This window comes from Lynx rufus, unplaced genomic scaffold (genome assembly GCF_022079265.1).
Source record: "Lynx rufus isolate CCGP_SWC_20201006 ecotype Redwood Valley unplaced genomic scaffold, mLynRuf1.p SCAF_4, whole genome shotgun sequence".
Taxonomy (NCBI): Eukaryota; Metazoa; Chordata; class Mammalia; order Carnivora; family Felidae; genus Lynx; species Lynx rufus.
Window position 1 is genome coordinate 83500470 of NW_025814856.1, and position 19876 is coordinate 83520345.

Below are 19876 nucleotides of genomic sequence, written 5' to 3' on the forward strand. Positions count from 1 at the left end.
AACAATCTTTAAAGTACAAAGAAAATGTAAGGCTAGCTGGCTGAAAACTCACTCTCCCACCAAGAAGTTGCTGGCTATATTATGATTTTCACTAATTCCCTAGTGGTCCTGTGTCTCCTACCCCCAACTTGGACCTGCCTAAGACCTAAACTCAATCATCAGGTGCATCCAAAGTTTTAAAGCTTGAATTCTGGAGTCTGGCTTGGGTTTTCATCCAAACTCTGCAACTTTGCTACCTGTGTCATTTTGGATAATTTATTTATCTTTCTCTGCTTGCTTCCTGATCTAAAAAATGGGGTAATTAAAGCCTCTAGCACATAGGCACTGTTATGAGAATTAAAATGAGATAATGTGGTAAGAAGTCTTGGCTGAGTTTCTGGCTTCTAATACATGCTAATAAAAGCCTGCCATGTTACGTTCTTCGTCATATAGTTTAAGAAAAATTATCCCCCCCCCATACCTTGAATTCTTAGTGGTAGAGCTATTGGTTTGAAACTCAAGTTGTTAACCTCACTTTTAACTGCTCAGAAGGACACTGCTTTCCTACACTGAAGACGAAAGGAATTTCAGTTGTACCCACCTCTCACCAGTGGATAGCTCTCTCTGCCAGTTTCCTCAAGATTTCCTTTTAGTCATCTCCAGCTGAGCCTATCCTGGTACATTCTGTGCTACTTTTAAAATTCTATAAGCCAAGAAAACAAAACACAAACAAGTGGCTTCACAAGCTGAGAACTGCAAAGCTGAAGTGCCAGGAACCCACACGCCTGCAGGCACTAAAGCTGCAAACACCACCTTGTTCTAAAGTTGTGCCCGAGGTCAGAGAGCCCCAAGAAACATTTCCGCTTCAGCCAGAAAGCATCCAGTGCTCATACATACCCTCAGATACTTAGGTGTGTTTGCTGCAACCAGCAGATTGAAAATCCAGAGCTCAGAAAACAAATAGCTCCTTGCTAAACGCAAAACGAATTCCTTTTGGAAAGGGGACTTTCTCCTGCATCTCTTTGCTGTGAAGATAGAGTTTACTTTTCTCTTGTCTAAAACTCCATCCGAGTTTGGTAAGTCCTATGGACAGATGTCAATATACTTTCCTTAGGAGTTTTGCACATTCTCAAAGCAGAGGACCAGGTGACATGGGAAGGAGAGGAATGCCAATTTGAACAAATCGTTCAAATAAACAGGTCCCCTGAGACTTTTTCTTTTTTTCAGGGAAAGATCCCTGATGTATATAAAGCTCATCAGTCTTTTTAATTCAAGAGGTTTCCTATTTTTAAAAAAGTATACAGGTAAAGGAGCTGGACCAGAATCATGTTTATGTTAATACAAAGGGTCAGACTGGTCAAGGGGCTGCATTTGCCTATTAAGCCCACTCAGGGTTAGAGAAGAAGACCCTGCTTTAGAAACAAGTCCCTTCTGTAGGTTTCTGCCAGTGAGACAATAGTAACCAAATTAAACAATTCTTGAGAAAGCCAAGAGCAATGAAGTGAAAACCAATGAGGTGAAAGCCACTTGGATCGCTCCTGGATGAGGCTGCCAAATCAGTCACAGAGAACCTGAAGAGAGGAAATTTTAATGAGGAAAAAGTCCTTGCAACAGACCTTGGTCTTCAACTCTCAGTTCCACCTGGGATCATCACCAGGCAAGTAGGTCGAGAGATTTACAAAATTTGAAGAGTTTGAGACTCCCTACACGGGAACTCAATCCAAGCTTTCATGAGTATGGTCAAACAAACAAAACCTTCAGAACAAACAAACAACAACAACACAAACCAAAAAAGTTTTCTGCTTATCCCCTTTTCAGTGTTTTCATCATTGGCTTTCACTATTTGATTTTTCAGTTGAACCCATCTGGCAGCACAGGTTGCTCTGTACATCCTACTTCTCTGCTAACAGACCCTGTCTACATGCAATGCTGCTGTTGAAGCTGACCATGTTCCCCTGACACTGCACCTCACAACTCCCAGCCACATCCCAGAGCTGGCCAATCCTCAAAGGACACCCAGATGCCATTCAATTTTCAAATACAAATATTTGAGACATGCATGGGATCTACACATTTCAACTGGTTCATACCAGGGGGATGGAAATGGCTGTCAGTAACCTGTTATTATATTGGTGTGCCACAGGCATACAAAGATCCCAGCAGCTCTTGCCAGGGCTGATACCAGCAGAATCAGAGTGAAACAACAGGATTACACAAGAAAGGTGTTTGGGCAAGAGCTTGGAGAACACAAATTTCCTATAATACTGAAAAACAATGTAACTTGATGCAAATGGTGCCAAGAGTGTTACTGCTCTGTGCCAGTGAGAACAGTCAGATGCTCATGGTATGTGGGGCAACCCACGAAGTATCATGGTTGCCTTTCAGCAGCTTAGTTGTCGGTTTCTACAATGCCTCCATCAGAGGAGAGGCAGATTTCAGATGATCAGGGGCTCCTTTGAATATACAACACACTCCTTTCAAAATGTAAAGTCACGCTCTTTCTATTTTTTACAAATTGACCTATAAAAGCGTTCTGGAATTCGGGGAAGAAATCATGCAAAAGGAGCTGATATTTTGCTCCAGTTTCTTTTCTCAGGGCATAACAGATTCTAAACAGAAAGCAACGGTACAAAGGAGGGCAAAGGCTGTTTACCTGAAAAGACACAGCTTGAAAATGAAGTTTGGCTTCCACTCACACACAGGAAATGTGCCCTGATATTTCATTCACCTTTTCACCCAGCCTCCGCACGCATGTCTTGACAGCAGATGGCAGTAATGGGTATATGATGTGACAATATCAGCACAAGGCAGCAATACTGGAGAAATGCATCGGCATAAATTCTATTACAAGTGGTTATTACAGCACTAATACTACATTTTAAGGAGATAATGGTGTGGCTTGCCCACTGCGTGTTCTCTTAGCATTTGTTTTACGTTCCCAAGTGACCTGTCATGGCCCACAACATTTACTATGGCATTAAAAAAAGAGCAGTTGTGAATGTTTGTAATTTGATAATGGGTAGAAAAAAGTCTGCAAATACAAGTTTTCGAGATGGTAATTCCAGCTTTCACCATCACTGGCCTCATGAAAATTCCACCTTATGAAAATTCTTCTTCATAATTCATGAAAAGTTTCAGAACAGCAAATGAAGTAATAAAATGTCAAAAATGATCCAGGAGCAACATCAAAAACTGACAGTTTTGTTATTGGCTGCTATTTATGTCACTTGCAATGGCACTTTGTTTCCTTGATTCTTGGTGGCACTAGACATATGATACTATAAGACACAAGGTAATTGGTGAGAATAAAGCAAACAGATAACTAAATGACATTTTTCGAGATTCTCTGACATATATGTTATATTTCTCTTTATTCTGATAGACTCTGATGGGGATCCTTTTTTAAAAGCATAAACTCATTATTAAAAAGTTAATTAATGGGGCACCTGGGTGGTTCAGTCAGTTGAGCATCCAATTCTTGATTTTGGCTCAGGTCATGATCTCACAGTTCATGAGATCGAGCCCAGCATCAGGCTCTGTGCTGACAGTGTGGAGCCTGCTTGGGATTCTTTTTCTCTTCCTCTCTCTGCCCTGCCCCCATCCCCTCTCTAAAAATAAATAAATAAACTTTAAAAAAATAAATGAAAAGTGGATTCATGTTATATGTAAAAAGAAGCTTGTTCCTCTCATACCTTTACCAAATTCCTCTTTGTTCTGATATGACTGCACAGGGGTCTTTTTCTAAAAGAATAAACTAGTCACACACACAAATAATTTAGGAATATGATTTTTTTTTGTTTTAGAATTTATAATACAAATTAATTTTTTAAGTGACTAGTTACCTCTTTAACATGCTCTACATTGTATCCCAAGTCAGCCAATAAAGGTTTAAGATATAAACCTACAAAGAGTTTCCTGGTTAAGTACTAATGCCTGCCAGAACATTATCACTAAGCAACCTCACCATAATATGGACAGAGACTAGCTCTGACATCCAGCCTTTGTATGCTGCATTCTCTTTGTGAGTATGCTATTCCATGGAGGAGATGCTAGAATTGGGGCCAAAGTCATGAAAACTCCGCTGCTGTCCTCTCTGTGATTTTGTACTACCTCCAAACCTGGGTTTGGTCTTTAATTTCTCTTCAAGAAACCAGAGCCAAGGAGCAGTTGGTACTGTTGACTCACTTGCTGCACCTGTAGTTCTGCTTTGCAAGGCATAGAAATGGATTTTCTCCATGAAACATGAATTTCTAGAGCTGGAGTTTGCCCCATCAGTCACGGGTCCACAATACATCAAAAGCAGGAAATGGGAAAATGGCAACATTAGTGGATTGTTTAGGCTCTTCTCCTTTGTTTGCCTTTAAATTAATCTCCTGTTCATGACTCAGTGAGGAAAACATCTTCCTTTGAAGACGAATTAACTGAAAAGTGCATTGAGGGATTTCAGATTTATAACATAACCACCTTGAACCCTCTGCTCTTGGTGAACCTAAAGAATACCCACAGGCAGACACTGCATATTCCTGGTTCCTCAATTTACGTCAAAATGGTTTCCCGAGCCTGCCATTCCTAACTCCTACATGCAACTGGAAGCAGTTTGACCATTAGCACAGAGTTAAAAAAACAATGTTCTTGAATTTTTCATTCCTTGGGTGGGCCCTGATTATTTTAGGAGCTAAAGCTTGAATGTTGCCTAAGTCAGTCATTGTTCAAGAATCCCTTATTGAGCAGAGTCCTCAACAGTAAAGACTGTAGATACAGGAACTCTCTCTCCCTCCTGTCAAGAAGCTTATAGTTCAGCTAGAAAGATAAAGTCAGTGCACAAGTACTTAAAGTGGAGTGCCTAATTGTGTAACAATAATTTTATGTGAAGCTCTCCACAGACCTTCTTAAGGTTTCCTCTTGCTGGTTTGACATTACTATTCAACAATGTAATAAACTCCAGAGCTGCCCTACCCAGTAATGGGAGCCCAGCCACCAGTCACACGTAGCTATTGAGCACTTGATGTGTGGCTAGTGCCACAAGCTAGAAAGATGATATTTTGGATATGTTAAGTTAAATAAATATTATTACTAAATTAATTTAACCTGTTGATCTTTACCTTTTTTTATCAAAATATTTAGTTCCATGTATTGCTCCCATTATTTTCCTATCCGATAGCGCTGTCCTGCTGTTTGACTCCCTGTATGCATATCCAGATAAAATTAAGACATATATAATTTCTTTCTTGTTCCTTCTATCATTCATTCATTCATTCATTCATGGTAGGTGCTTTATTTCCTCCATTTTACAGATGAGGAAACTGAAGCAGGTAGAAAGGTATGAGGTGTGGTGTAGGATTTGAACTCAGGCACTCTGACTCACCTAGCATGTTCTACTCTAGTAATCCAGATGAGAAACCATGAGGGCCAGAACCAAATGAGGGGTGATGGGTTGGAAAAGAAAAGATGAACTAAAGTGATAACCTCAAGGCCATGTGAACACAGCACAGTGACCAGTTTGTTGTATGGCATAAGGGAAATAGAGATAGAGCTGACTCCCAGATTCCTGGCTAAGAAGACAGTGCCACCAAACAAAATAAGAGACATGTAGAGAAGTATATATAAGTGAGATGATGAATTCAGTCAAATTGAAGCACCCGTGAGAAATCCAAGTGGAAATGTCTAATAGGCAGCTGTGCATATAGATGTGGGCCTCAAAGGAGATATTTAGGTTGGATATATTAATTCGTTTTCGTTTGTCTCCCCTTCAACTTCTCCCCATTACCCTCCAATAGCCTTTGCCTTTTGAATTACAAGGGAGCTTCATGGTTGAATGAAATATGATTCCTGACTTAAACATTCAAACTTCTGCACAATGGGACTCCAAGCTCTCTACTAAGCTCTCTCCTCTGTGTAACACACACTTTGCCCCAGACAAACCGGATTACATATGTAACCTTGACATTAGTTGTGCTCTCTACACACTTGAAGATAGTGGTTTAAAGGGATCTGAGCTACCAATGACACCAAATGCTGGATCTTATGCTTTCTCTAAGATTTATAGGAATTTGTGGGGTAGTGGGAATAAAGAAGAAAATTCCACTATCAGAATCACTTCAATTATTAAAAACTTTCAATTGCCATAGACAAAGACAGTTCTTCCAGCCATTAACAGATGGTAATAGCAATTGCTCATGTGGGATCACTTTGGATTTATGCACAATTAGAGTTTTTTGTGACCCAAGTGTTTTGTAACCAGAGGAGAGTCTGTGATGAGTTTATAGCTCTACTCACCTTCCTGCCACTGTGGTCTCTCTTTTATATTAACCAGTCATGGAAGTCAGCCCTCTTCCTTAGTTTCAAGGGGAAAAACCCCACAAAAACCCAAAACCAAAACCAAAACCCAATAGCAAAGTAAAACCAGACTAAATAAAAAAAATATCACAAACACCTAAACCCCACCCACATAAAACATTTGTTGGAAGAAATGAAATACAGAAGTCTGAAGAGATGAGAGGAATTACAGCGGAAGAATGAAATAATTAACAATGCATGTTAGATACTCTGGTTGCAGAAATTCCCTCCATTTTAGCTTTAGTCTCTTTTTCCAACCTTGCCCTTTCTCTTCTCTTCCCTCATCCTCTCAGCAGCAAACCTCTGACCTCTCATTTCTTAAGCAAATCTCTCCAGCCTCTACCCCACTGAAGTTTTAGGGCCCCCTCCTACATACCTCTGCTCATCAAGATCCTCAGCTTGGGGTGCCTGGGTAGCTCAGCTGGTTAAGCATCTGACTCTTGGTTTCGGTTAAGGTCATGACTCATGGTTCATGAGTTCTAGCCCCATGTTGGGCTCTTCACTGTCAGCATGGAGGCTGCTTGGAATTCTGTGTCTCCCTCTCTCTCTACCCCTCCCCTCTCTGGCTTGGGCTCTCTCTTCCTCTCTCAAAATAAATAAATAAGCTAAAAAAAAAAAAAAAAGATCCTCTGCTAAAGGAAAGGGATCCTCCTGCCCTGGAAGGCAGATGTGCCCATGATCCTTGGTTACACAAATTCTTCTTCCCAAGTCTTTGCTTCTCCTCTGGTTCCTGTTAAACTCCTAATCAATTCAAGGCCCAATTCAGTTCACAGAAGCAGGACTCCTGCTCCCCTTCCCTATCCAAACACCTTCTCTCCACCACCCCCAGCTCTCACACTGCTACAGGAACCTTCATTCCTCTAGGTGGAGAGTTTCCAGCACTAACTTCATATACTCCCTATTTGACTGCATTTCATTTGAGGATGGGTTCTATCTATGTGGCTCACACCAATCATCTTCTTGGTACAAACTGGTTAAACTGACCTCCAAATCAGTACACACAGAAATGATTAATAAAAAACCTGATATATTCTTCTCTTATTTCATTTTGGGTAAACCTACAAGGTAATCCTTAGAATGACCTTGTTTGGAAATGAAAACGGTGAATCAATAATTCTCCTGTAATCATATATTTGAAATCTCATCTATACCCTCTTATGCCTGGTAAGTGGATTTTAGATTTGCATGGGAAACATATTGTGCTTTGCCGTTGCATTTACCCAGTGGATTTGCTAATAATTTAGGAAGTTTAGCAAATATGATGCAGTGTAACTTGTAATATTTATTTGCTCTCTCAGCTGTGATTTTAATCCCCAAAATAACAAGCTCAGACAACAAATTATTGATATGCTTTGTGCTGTTTATCAATATTTACTTAGATTTATTTTGGAAAAAAAATCCAGAGGGGGGCTATTTAACATAATTGGGCATTAAACTGTTTGATTTGGTACTCACTGTTTTTGAACATACATAATAAACACACGGAAGTTATTGATGCAAACCTGTTTGTTCCTGTCTACAATAGGAGATTAGAAAGGGTAGGTTTTTTTTTTTTCATTCAGGAAAAAGTAAGTTAGTTGAGATACAATTTGTTTTGCTTCTTTTATTTGAAAGCACATTTTAAACGAGCCAAATGGATTTCATATGGTCTGTCACTTGACTTGACATTTAAGGACAATACATGGTTTGCATCCTATTTTCAGTTACTATAGAGTGGGTGTATGACCCTGCATCTCCCTTCTTCATGACAAATTCTCACTTTATGCAACTTTAGGAAACTACTAAGCAGGGCTATGTTAACGAAAATAGATTAATCACTTGAGCTCTGTAAAATGTGTTTGGGAAGAACATTTTTGAGAACATTTCCAAAATCCTTGTGGGCTTATTATGACAGATGAATAAAGATAAGAAGGCAGTGATAAGATTTACATTTGACAATAACAGGTGGGGGTAGTACTGGAGGAGCGGGGCTCTGTCTTGGGCTTGCAACAGCAGTAATCAGTATCTGAAGTTCAAGATCCTGCTTCCAGGTTGGCACACCTGGTTTTTCTTCTTGCCTATAAGCATCACAAGAGCACAGTCCGATTTTTTTTTGTTTCACTCTTATATTCCTAGTCTCTAGAACAGTGCTGTAGGATAATAAGCCCACCATATGTATTTTCTGAGTGAATGAAATCTAGTGGACTCATTCCTCCATTATTCTTTGATTATTCTTCTATTATAACTAATCCTGTATTATTAAAGCCATGTCACTAATTTTCCTCTTTTCTAGATACAAATCACCTGAATCTTCTACTCTTTATTCATCTGTCATAATAACCACACTGGGATTTCTAAAACATCCAATAATTTCTATCTATGTTTTTAACTAATCTGCATACTAGGACTATGCTTTCAAAAAAAAAATTGAGTGAATTTGAACCAGCTTTGGAGTAGAGACATCAAGGATGTCTCAAAGTTAGCGCCCTGCCCTTCAGTTTGACCAAACAGAGAATGTGACACGCTGTTCTTCTCATCCTTTCCTTAGGAGGTGCACGTAGATGCACATAGAAGGGCTAGTGATGGGAAGAGAAGATTCTTCAGGGGAGATCTGCTTTTTATTTTGAAATAAAATTGGATACTACTGGAGATAGCACTGAATGGAGATGCTATTTACTTGAGCTATACTTTGAATGCAGCCTCTTGAATGTTTTTGACTAAGGACATTTAGGTGGGATTAAAAACTGCAACTCACCTACTATTCTAGCTCCTGTCTTCCCAGGGAACTTCAAATTATACCTTTCTGTTCCAGTGCTGAGCTGCAGTCAGAACACTGAATGAAAATCATTGGCAAATGGGTGCAAATGTTAGTTTAGGAACTACGTAATCATTAATAACACATTTAGTTAGCTCTCCATACAGAGCCTTAAATCATAAGTGAAAACTAAAGAAACAAAGACTTTCAATTCTGGATCCCTTCTTAGTCTATCAGTAGGATCCTCACATTCACCAATGGGCCTGAGGCCACATGTTAAGAATCCCTTCTCTAGAGGGGAAAGAAATCCAAACTCATACCCAACAGTCTTTTCCTGTTGCTATGGCTGGACAGAAAGAGGAAGTAACACTTGTTATGTAATTATATTTCTCATTAAGGATAAATGTTTCATTGGCCTAAAGATTTAGATTCATAAGATGAACTTATCAGCATTATTGTACTGGGGACTAGTGACGCCCCAAACAAAACCTGGTTAAATAAGGAATTAAAAATTGTTCCGTTAATATTCCTTATGCAATTTACTTGATATGTAGCATCTATCTCTTAAGATTTTAACTTCAGTCTTTCTACTATTCTATTTTTCTGGCTCTTCCTCAATTTACATACACACATATCTTACTGTGTATATGTATGTATAGTATATCGTATATAGTATTATGCGTGTATATATATACTTTACAAAATTATTAGTGACCACGGTCATTCTGTCCTTCATCTTCCCTTCTGCTCTCATTGTCATCCTGGCTGCACATTTTTCCCGATCCAGCCTGGCTGTCAGAGCCCATCGTGTAAACTTCTCTTTCATAAATCTGCTTTTACTCCATGGTCATTCTATCCCACTCAGGTGGCAGAATTCACAACCATGGATAAATCTAAATGTTTAATCTTTAGATCTACCCCTGGTGACCCATCCTTAACACTGGTGAAAAATCACAGTTGCACAGACTAAGACCACTATATGTTTGTGGTATCGAACATCAACTGCCCTGAAAACTCTATGTTGGGTTGGGATTCCTTGGAGCAATTCCCATGACAGGAATTCTTGCCCAGGATTTGTTGAGACAGTGCTCTCAGGAAAATGGGAGTGAGAAAAGCAGGATAGGGCAGAAGGGGAAACAAAAAGCTATACAACGCTGTCATTGTAAGTGGAAGGTCTGGGGCAGGCTTTTTGAACTCCCAGGCTAGTCAATCATAGATGTGGGCTGCTGCCTCCCACCCAGGAGTGAGGGTGAGGCTAGGGGAGTAAAGGCTTAATCTCCTAAGTGAAGCCATTTTCAGCCTCCAGAAGGGAAGGGCTGAAGCCATGAGCAGCACCAGCACAGAATGGTTCTGGGCAAGTGCTACATCTTTACAGTTTCTTTAGTAAGCTTTCCCGATTATTCTTCATACAAGTACTCTAAACCTCTTTTTTCCTCCCACCTCTGGCCCCATCATTTCCCTCATCACTCTCAGCCCAGAAACATACCTCTGTTTCCCCAGAAAATATAGAAGCCCAGTTTGGAGTCCTACAGTGGCTTCCCACTGCTCTTAGGAAAATGTCTAAATTCCCTTAATGTGATTTCAAGCCCAGACTGACCTGACCTTTGGTTACGTTAGTAGCTTCTACCTTACTCAAATCCTTCACTGCGTTAGCCATAACAAACCTCTTAAGTGCTTTGAAAGCACACATCAGACCACGTGCCCTCCTCTACTCAGAATTTTTATTTGATTTCAAAATGTTCAAATTATCAAGAATTATGTTTACATACTGTTTATTCACCATAATTCACACAAAGTGACATTTATTGGTGATGATAACCATGTCAGATTTTTAAAGAAGGGACCCATGTGCTACATACCTGCTTGCTAGAGAATGTCTATTGGTTGGCTTAAATTTTCCATACATACTTATAAAATACCTTGAGCTGACTGTGAAATTCTTGGCTCAAACGTTCTTTACCTCAGAATTTAGTAGACATTATCTAACTTCTGATATTGAGCATTGCTACCAAAAAGTATAAGGCTCACCTGCATTTATTCCTTACACATAAAATGCTTTTTTAAAAAAGGCTTAGATGTATTTATGATTGTATATTTTTGAAAATTATAGTAACTTATCAGGATTCACTTTGATGTTGATTATTTTACATCAGCTTTTCTGACGATCCCATATTTTCCGAGACCCAGATCCATTTATAAACTCACACTTGATAATTTCAGGAGAGTTTCCTACTATTTTATTTATTAATACATTTTGTTCTTTAGAAACATCAATTATGCATATGTGAGGTTTACCTTTTCTCTCTCATATATATCATCTTCTGTATACTCTTTCAAAATATTTCTTTAAGGTATTTCTTTCTTCATGCCTATCTTCTCTGTTTCTTGACTTTTAAAAATCATGTTTATGCTCTTTTTGTTGCTTTTAATGTAACTTTTATATACTTAATACTTTTTTTCTTGTCTCTTTCTTTCTCAACCCCTGCCAGTTTCTATTTCATGTTTTTTTGTCTTCGTCTTTTAATTTTTCTTTGAACTCTAATATGTATTTTTATTTTGTAAAACTTTTTTAATGTTTATTTATTTCTGAGAGAGAGAGAAAGAGAGAGAGAGAGGGAGTGGGGGAGGGACAGAGAGAGAGGGAGATACAGAATCTGAAGCAGGCTCCAGGCTCTGAGCTATCAGCACAGAGCCCGATGTGGGGCTTAGCTCACTAACCATGAGATCATGACCTGAGCTGAAGTCGGACCCTCAACTGACTGAGCCACCCAGGCTCCCCTCTAATATGTATTTAAAAATTTTTTTTTTAAGAATCATGTTTTCAGGGTGCCTGGGTAGCTCTTTCGGTTAAGTATTGGACTCTTGATTTCGGCTCAGGTCATGACCTCATGGTTCATGAGGTGGAGCCCCATGTGGGGCTCTGCACTGTCAGTGCTTGGGATTCTCTCTCTCCCTCTCTCTCTGCCCTTCCCCTGCTCACGTGCCCTCTCTCTTAAAATAAGTAAACATTTTTTTTAAAGTCATGTTTTTGTCCCAACAGAAAGCAGTTTAGAGTGCAAATAAGCTATATACACTCTTAAAGGCAAGTATGTGAAACAGAACCGAAGCAAAGATAAGCGCAAAAACAGAAGACGCATTTAAACCCAAATATGCCAGCTATCACATGTAATAAATACAGAATAAAGGTTTCAGTTAGTAGTCAGGTTTTTTTGTTTTTTGTTTTCATTGTGTGTGTGTGTGTGTGTGTGTGTGTGTGTGTGTGTGTTTTGAAAGGTAGACTGTCACGTGCAGCACCTCATTTGGATGTGTCTAAAGTGCTGTAGGCTTGACCACCCTACGTTCTCCTACAAATGGACCTTGAGACCTTGCATGGAGGTTCTAGTAGGCGAGAACAGCTACTTGTATACCCTTGAAAAAGAATGGCCCTTCCTCTGTTAGGGAAGGTCGTCCTCTCTGACCAAGCACGTAGCAGCAGGAAGGACGTACATGGAGCGGTGAGGGAGGAAGGAGACACCCGCCGAGCCAGCCACATCACTCGAATCAACCCTGGCGATCAGTGGGGTGACAGATGTCATAGCCAGATCACCCTCACATCCAGTTGTCAGTAATTTTGGGTGGGTTGAAAAATATCCCACAACATTCAGTTTACGAGTCATGCTTCTAAGATATGATGTGACACAAATAGATGAAGTAAAATTTGGAAAATATATACCTTATTATCATGAAATGAAAGCACACAAAAATGTGTGTTTGTATCTGAAAAGAGATATAAGGGCGAGAACATCAGCTGCAAGATATACTTTAAAATTTGTGTGCAGTTCCTCACTTCAGTTCAAACTACATATAACAACAATTTTACAATAGGAATAAAGAGTTAAATCTGAAAATAAAAAAAAATGTTTTTCTAAATTTTCAAAACTAAAAAGATTCTATAGGTTTGGCTTCTTTCAGATGATGATACTGTTCTCCTTTGTATATATTTATTTATGGTGATTTTTAATGGGCTTTGAGGGAGGACGGTGAAGTAAAAATATTTTTACTCAGGCACACTTAAGCAGACGCTCTCGACACTGAATTCTTAAAATGTTTAAAATTTTCTATGAGAGAATTGACTAATTTCAACTGGGATAAATATGATGTGGGACTCTCAAAAAAATCAACAGATCCTGGATGAACATATAAAATTGAGGAATCTGAATGGAACAGAGGAGTCTAGCTGACTTAAGGGATTCAGTGGTTCTTCAAGAAAAGGAACGAGACCTAATACCAGGAAATTACTGATGCAAATAACTAGGAGTTACCTCAAAGCAAAATAGATACATCATCAGCTCCGACTTTTTGTTGTCTTCCTGAAGTACCAATGAAACAATGCTTCCAGATTTTGTTACCAATTAAGACCTATGCCAGATGGGTCCTGCAGCACAGCTCTGATGCTCAGAGTGGGCAAGCAGAGAAGCAGCACTCTTTATGAAATGTCACTTTAGCAAGGCTCATTATATACTCACACATGAACTAGAAATACTAAGTTTTTAGTTTTCCCAGAGTTCACACTTGAAATAGGGCTGCAGCACTTTCGTCTTATTTTAGGTGTCCCAATTATGCTCATAAGCATGAAACAACCGGGCTGTAACTATATACTCATCAGCAGAAGAGTTACAAAACCCATCTAAATTGTGACTTTTGTACCTAATTTCAGGTCAAACCAATCAACTGTGGCCCTTTTACAGAAAGCACACTTGGCAGTCTCTCAGAAGACTCAGTCATTTTGATTATCCTATGTGGATGACAGTTGATCAGTTACAACAAATTTGTCATCCGAATGATTCTGGAAAGACTGTGGTACTCCCCATAGAGACATTATCTATATGTTCAAATAGAGGACAATATTTGGTGTTAATAACACTGATACATGTTAGCTGAAAGAATGCAGCGAGGGCACCTGACTTACCAATGGGCATCTGGAAAATAAGCTAATCTGAGCAAGAATGTACCAAGTCTAAACTTAACTTACCATTCTAAACTCCATGGCTAACACTCCCATCATGCAGACGCACATTCAAATAGGTCTTGACATAGTCTGATGTAGCTTTCAAAAACAAGGTGACATTTCAAAAACCCTGTTCTAGCATAAACCCTGGTGCTCAAAACAAGACTCTTATGTTAGCCCCATGCTTCATATTTCAAACAGTAACTTAAATATGTGTGCATGTGTGTGTATATATTTTTGTATGTGTTTATATGTGCATAGTAAGATACACACAGATACCCATACTCACGTCTGCTAGCAAATTGCTGATGATAGACAATGCTAAGATTAAACACGCGAGAAGTTAGGACAAGATAACTAAAGATGAGCCTTATCAAAGAGTCAGTGATTGAATAAAATAACACACAATTTCTTGTGGAAGAAAATCTTTTACCATGCCATTTAACAGTGTGAGTGGCTCAGTAGGTAAATATACAAGTGACCCTTGAACAGCATGGGTTTGAACTTCATGGGTCCACTTACACGTGGATTTTTTTTTTATAAATATAGGACAATACTGTAAATGTATTTTCTCTTCTTTATGATTTTTTTCATAACATATTCTTTTCTCTAGCTTACTTTCTTGTAAGAATACAGTATATAATAATATAACATACAAAATATATGTTAATTGACTGTTGATTTATTGAGGCTGGTCACAGTGTGCCATTAGCAGTTAAGTTTTGGGGAGTTAAAAGTTGTACATGGATTTTTGACCAAGTGGGGCAGCGAGTGGGTCAGCACCTATAATCCTGGTGTTTAGGTCAAACATCTGGCATCTGATACAACTTTAAAACAGTCACTCAACTCTGTGATAAATGGAAGCTATCAGACACAAATGTTCTCTTTCAATCCTTTTCACAATCCTGTAATTTCATTCTGCTACCTTAGCACTTCTTGCCATCACTATCATTGACAGGCTGCTTTCATGGCTAACGATACTGATAAGCAACTATGGAGACAAATGTCAGGAGTTAGAAAAGAGATTGTATGTTTGAACTTAAAAGAACAATAGTTCCCAAACTTTGGTCATTAATACACCACTGCCAGAAATTTTGGCACATCAGTGCTTTTGTTTACTTAATATTTTTCCTTAAATTGACGCACAATTAAGGTTAAAAAATGTAAGCTAGAAACTTTGTGCCACTGCATATAAAGAAAACCAGCTTGCCCCAACATAAATAGAAAATAATAGTAAACATAAATAGAATGGAGATAAAACAATCTCATTCTATTTTGACTAGATCCCATTATCTTCTGAAAGTTCTCAGTGGGATCTCTCTTGTATTAGTTTTTACTTGCGCCTTGGGAAAGTTCCAGTGTTAAATACTGATTTTATGCCTAATAAGTACCTATTGAGGTACTTACTATTATAATAAGTACCTAATAATGTTCCTATTTGGGAGCCTTTCTGTTCTTCATATCCAAATCTATGTGACCTCAGAAATCTTTTGAGGAGCTTATTAGCCTAAAGAATATACATTTCTGATACTACATTAAAATGAAGGGGTCCATTTGCTAAAAACAGCCATTGGTGTGTGTTTAAAAGGTGATATAGACATACTATCACCAAACTAAAATTTTCATACTTGAAGTTTGGTATAATCAGGTAATCAGAAGAGAATTAAAAGTAACTTTTTCACTTGCGATTTTATTTAATCTAAAACTGTATTTTCTTCACGCTTAAAATCTCTCTCATAGTAACACTGAATTGGGAGATTATGCTTATAGTAGCTACCACAAATAATGAATCTTCATACCTTTCTTGAATAATTATGGACATATATAATTCATTCGGAAATGTATTATGTATATAAGTTAGTGGAAAATTTTCTTTGGAAGAATGTGAGATTATCACCTAATTTTAACTTTTCCATGACTTTCTTCATAATATCTTCACAATATCTTATCATTTGCTCCTCCTGTGTTATCAAACTGTACTATCAAGAAGACTGCATTTTCATGAATAATACAAAATACTGATGCATAATATTCAAGTGATTTAAACAATATTAAAGACTTTTTGGTAATTCAATTTTGGGAATTCATTAAAATGCAAAACATTTTAGGAAGTATTATTTTATTTATAACCTTTGCATACCCTCAGGGTATGAATAAGGGGGAAGAAGAATGTCTAGTTAGAAATATAAAAGATGGAAAGTTAATCATATCTTGAAATTGCCCCATTTAGGGATCATTTAATCAACTGAAATAAATGTTCTCTAATTTTGCTTTCATTAATGAGATGACTAAGTTGGATACAGCATGTACCAAGCACATGCTTCATTGTGATGAAAGTGTTTTTCAGACAGGATGCTGAGGCCTGTGTAAGTTTAAAAAAAAAAAAAACATTCTTAGATTGTGTCTGTGTGATTAAAACAGGTCTTTATTAACTTAAGAGTGTCAGGAACATTTCTCATTTTCTCCAATTTTTTCCCTTGTACTTTTTGTCACTTTTGTTGGCACAGATGGCAAATAGAGTTGAAAGGGGAGTAATTTCCACAAGGTGACAAAGTGATTAGTGATGCGGCTGGGACTAGAACTAAGGTCATTCCAACTTCCCACCTACTGTGTTTTCCGCCATGGGTGGCCATTCATCCATCCGTTATTCATTTATTCATTCACCACCTGGTCTGGCTTAGGGGTAGGTTCAGGCAATAGTGAGATGAGCAGGGGCCTGGAGCTTCATGCTCTGATTGTTGTACCTTGATCAATAGTGATAGGATTTTCACATAGCGATAGATTAAGACAAGTAAGTAAAAGACAAAAAGTAATTCTTTCGATGGTGAGTAGCAGTGGTGAAATGTTGATGTCAAGGTCATTTCCAGAAGTGTTTCTTCATGCGCTAGCCACATGCGACCCATTCAGAGTTGCAGTGAACTCATCGCTTTGGTGGACTTCTCTCCGTTACTTTAGCTCCTACCAAATGACATGGAAGTGTCCCAGTGTTAAATATTGACTCTGTGCAGAATAAGTACCTATTTTTTTGTGGCCTTCCTGTCCTTCGTATCTGAATGTGTGCAGCTTCAGAAATTTTCTGCGGGGCTTACTGGCCTAAAGAACATAGATTTCTAACATTGCATCAGAATGAAGGGGTTCCTCCTAATGTTCAGAATGGGAAATGTTCAGAGGGAAATTTAAAAAAGGAATTGTTTTAGAACTGACTTAAACATTTATTGAGTGCATTAAAATAATGCAGTGTCAGTCCCTGAAGGAGTTTACAGTTTCCAAAGGTGGGCCTTGAGCATGAAACTACTTAATTCCTAAAAGTCCTGGAGGAAGACAGAGGTACCACGTGGAGTGTTAGGATAGCAGCTCCTATCCTGACTGTACGGATTCTAATCCTGAGATTGCCTCTTAAGTACTTGAGAGGTCTTGGGTATGCTCTAGCCTGTTTCCTAATCTGTAAAATGGGGATGAGGATAGTATCTGCCTTACAGGTATATTGTGAGGATCACATTAATTTCTGTGTAAAAACCTCAGAACCATCTGGCATAGAATATGTGCTGTGTGAATGAGGTACTTTTTGGCAATGTTGATGGTAAAGTTTCTTTCCTGAATCAGCGCTTTTAATACACTGATGTACACTGTGAATCATCAAGGGGGATGTGCTGCAAAGCTTCCCACAATATTTGGGCTTTTGCTGAGGAGCACTGTTATTAGACTAATGAATGTACCCTTAGGATATGTGCTTGGGAAGTACAGGGCATTTAAAAATATTTGGGGGTGTCTGGCTGGCTCAGTCAGTAGAGCATGCAACTCCTGATCTTGGGGTCATGAGTTCAAGCCCAGTGTTGAGTACAGAGATTACTTAAAAGGAATTTTTTAAATGTTTGCATAATTAATGATCTTAAGAGTTTTGCTTCATTTCCAAGATCCAACAACTGGGTGAATCTTTAGGGTTGTTGATATAACAATATCGTCATAACCTGTTAATGTTGAGGATGATCATGAAAACTAACATTGTTTAGTATCGATCTGTGCCAGGCACTGTGCTGAGTGTGGACCCTGTACTAACTTGTTTACTCCTTAACAGCAACTCTATGAGGTATTATTAAAAATGAAGAAACTGAGACTTAGAATATTAAATAAGATCACAAACTAAGTTGGAGAATCAGGGAGCAATTCCAGTTCTATATGATTCCAAAGCCCATATCTGCAACCAGGAAGTGGCATTGTCTCTCTGATTTTGATGACAATAGTCACGATCTGGATAGTAAGAGTCACACACATCTTCAGAGCTTTGAAAACTATAAAGCACAGAATGAATAAATGGTATCATCAATAATATTGAAAGTATGCTTTTGATGTGTCTGTTGTTGTTTATTTCTGGGATTAAAACATTGTACTTACTACCTGTGTGTTAATGACTTGAAAAGTCCTCAAGTAAGCAATTGAAAATGTGAAACCCACAGTGTTAAACTATAAAAAATGTATTTTTTTTCTGGGAAAACCACCAAATAAGTAGTTATCTGATTAATTGGTAAGGAAGATATAATCTTTCATTGAATACTTAACTGTATGCACAACAAGGAAAGCAATCACCCTTTAAGGACATATGGAGAAAAATTTAGTTTAAACACATGTGCCAGAGTGCCAGGCACCAGAAAAACAGTATAAAAGTGTCTAGTAATTTGAAAGTGACTTTTAAATCAGTACTAAAGTTACTGAAGATCAACCCCCAAATCATATAAATCCAATGTGAACATTCAAATGTAAACATTTGCATTGTTTGTTAGCATATTTCTAAATTTTAGAAAATAAGGTCATGATTTCAATCCCATTGCATATAAATATCTGACTGGGTTTCTTCCTTTTTTTTTTTAAATTTTTAAAAAATGTTTATTTATTTTTGAGACAGAAAGAGACAGAGCATGAATGGGGGAGGGGCAGAGAGAGAGGGAGACACAGAATCCGAAGCAGGCTCCAGGCTCTGAGCTGTCAGCACAGAGCCCGACGTGGGGCTTGAACTCACAGACTGTGAGATCATGACCTGAGCCGAAGTCGGACGCTTAACCGACTGAGCCACCCAGGCACCCCTCACTGACTGCGTTTCTTTTAAAAAAACATTTGTTTTCAACATGAAAACTCAATAAATATATTTTAAAAGTATTCTTTTTACTTGTAATAGAAAAATGTCATGTTTACTGTCAGCTGAATGTTTATAGCCTCTTTCCTCTGTTCTTTGTAGTCTCTAAGATTTTACTTTAGTTTTGAACGGGTAATCTTACAATGTCACAGTGTTCTCCTGACTGCCCATCCAGACAGCTAGACAGAAATCTGCCGGATCTCCTTTGCATCATGAACACATGTAAACCTTTCCTTACATGTGCAGCAGATAAGCGCCCAGGTACCAGGTGCAATGCGAATACACAGATGGAGAAGCTGAAATACTTCATTAATGCCATACAATCTCACTAATGATCGACTCTTTTATGAGGGACTCTTTCTTCAGGGCTAAAAGGAGAGAAAGGATTTGAAGCAAATCTGTATAAAGAAATTACTGTTTCCCCAGGCTCTTGGCTTCAGATATATACCTGAAGCCAAGAACCACAAAAACTCTATCTGTTCATTTCTTTCTTGCAGTAATGTCCTTGGCTAGTTACTCTTCCTCCTGTTCTTCTCAGACGCGGTCTTGGTCCTCTTCTCTTTTGCTCTATATGCATCCCTGGTGAGCTAGTCAACTGGTCTAAATAATACTTCACTTCAGGCATCGCTCACATGCTTCCCAGCCAGGATCTCTCTCCTGACCTCTGGATCTGCGTATCTGATGCAGTGATGAACATTTATCATGTGTCAGG

General features: G+C 38.4%; 1 protein-coding gene and 1 pseudogene across 2 annotated transcripts in view; both read right to left on the reverse strand.

Moving 5' to 3' along the window:
* LOC124525029 (protein Wnt-2b-B-like) overlaps positions 1–9855 on the reverse strand; it is a 46154-nt pseudogene extending 36299 nt beyond the window's left edge.
* MAGI2 (membrane associated guanylate kinase, WW and PDZ domain containing 2) overlaps positions 1–19876 on the reverse strand; it is a 1354570-nt gene that overhangs the window by 408190 nt on the left and 926504 nt on the right. The gene's annotated exons all lie outside the window — the stretch shown is intronic.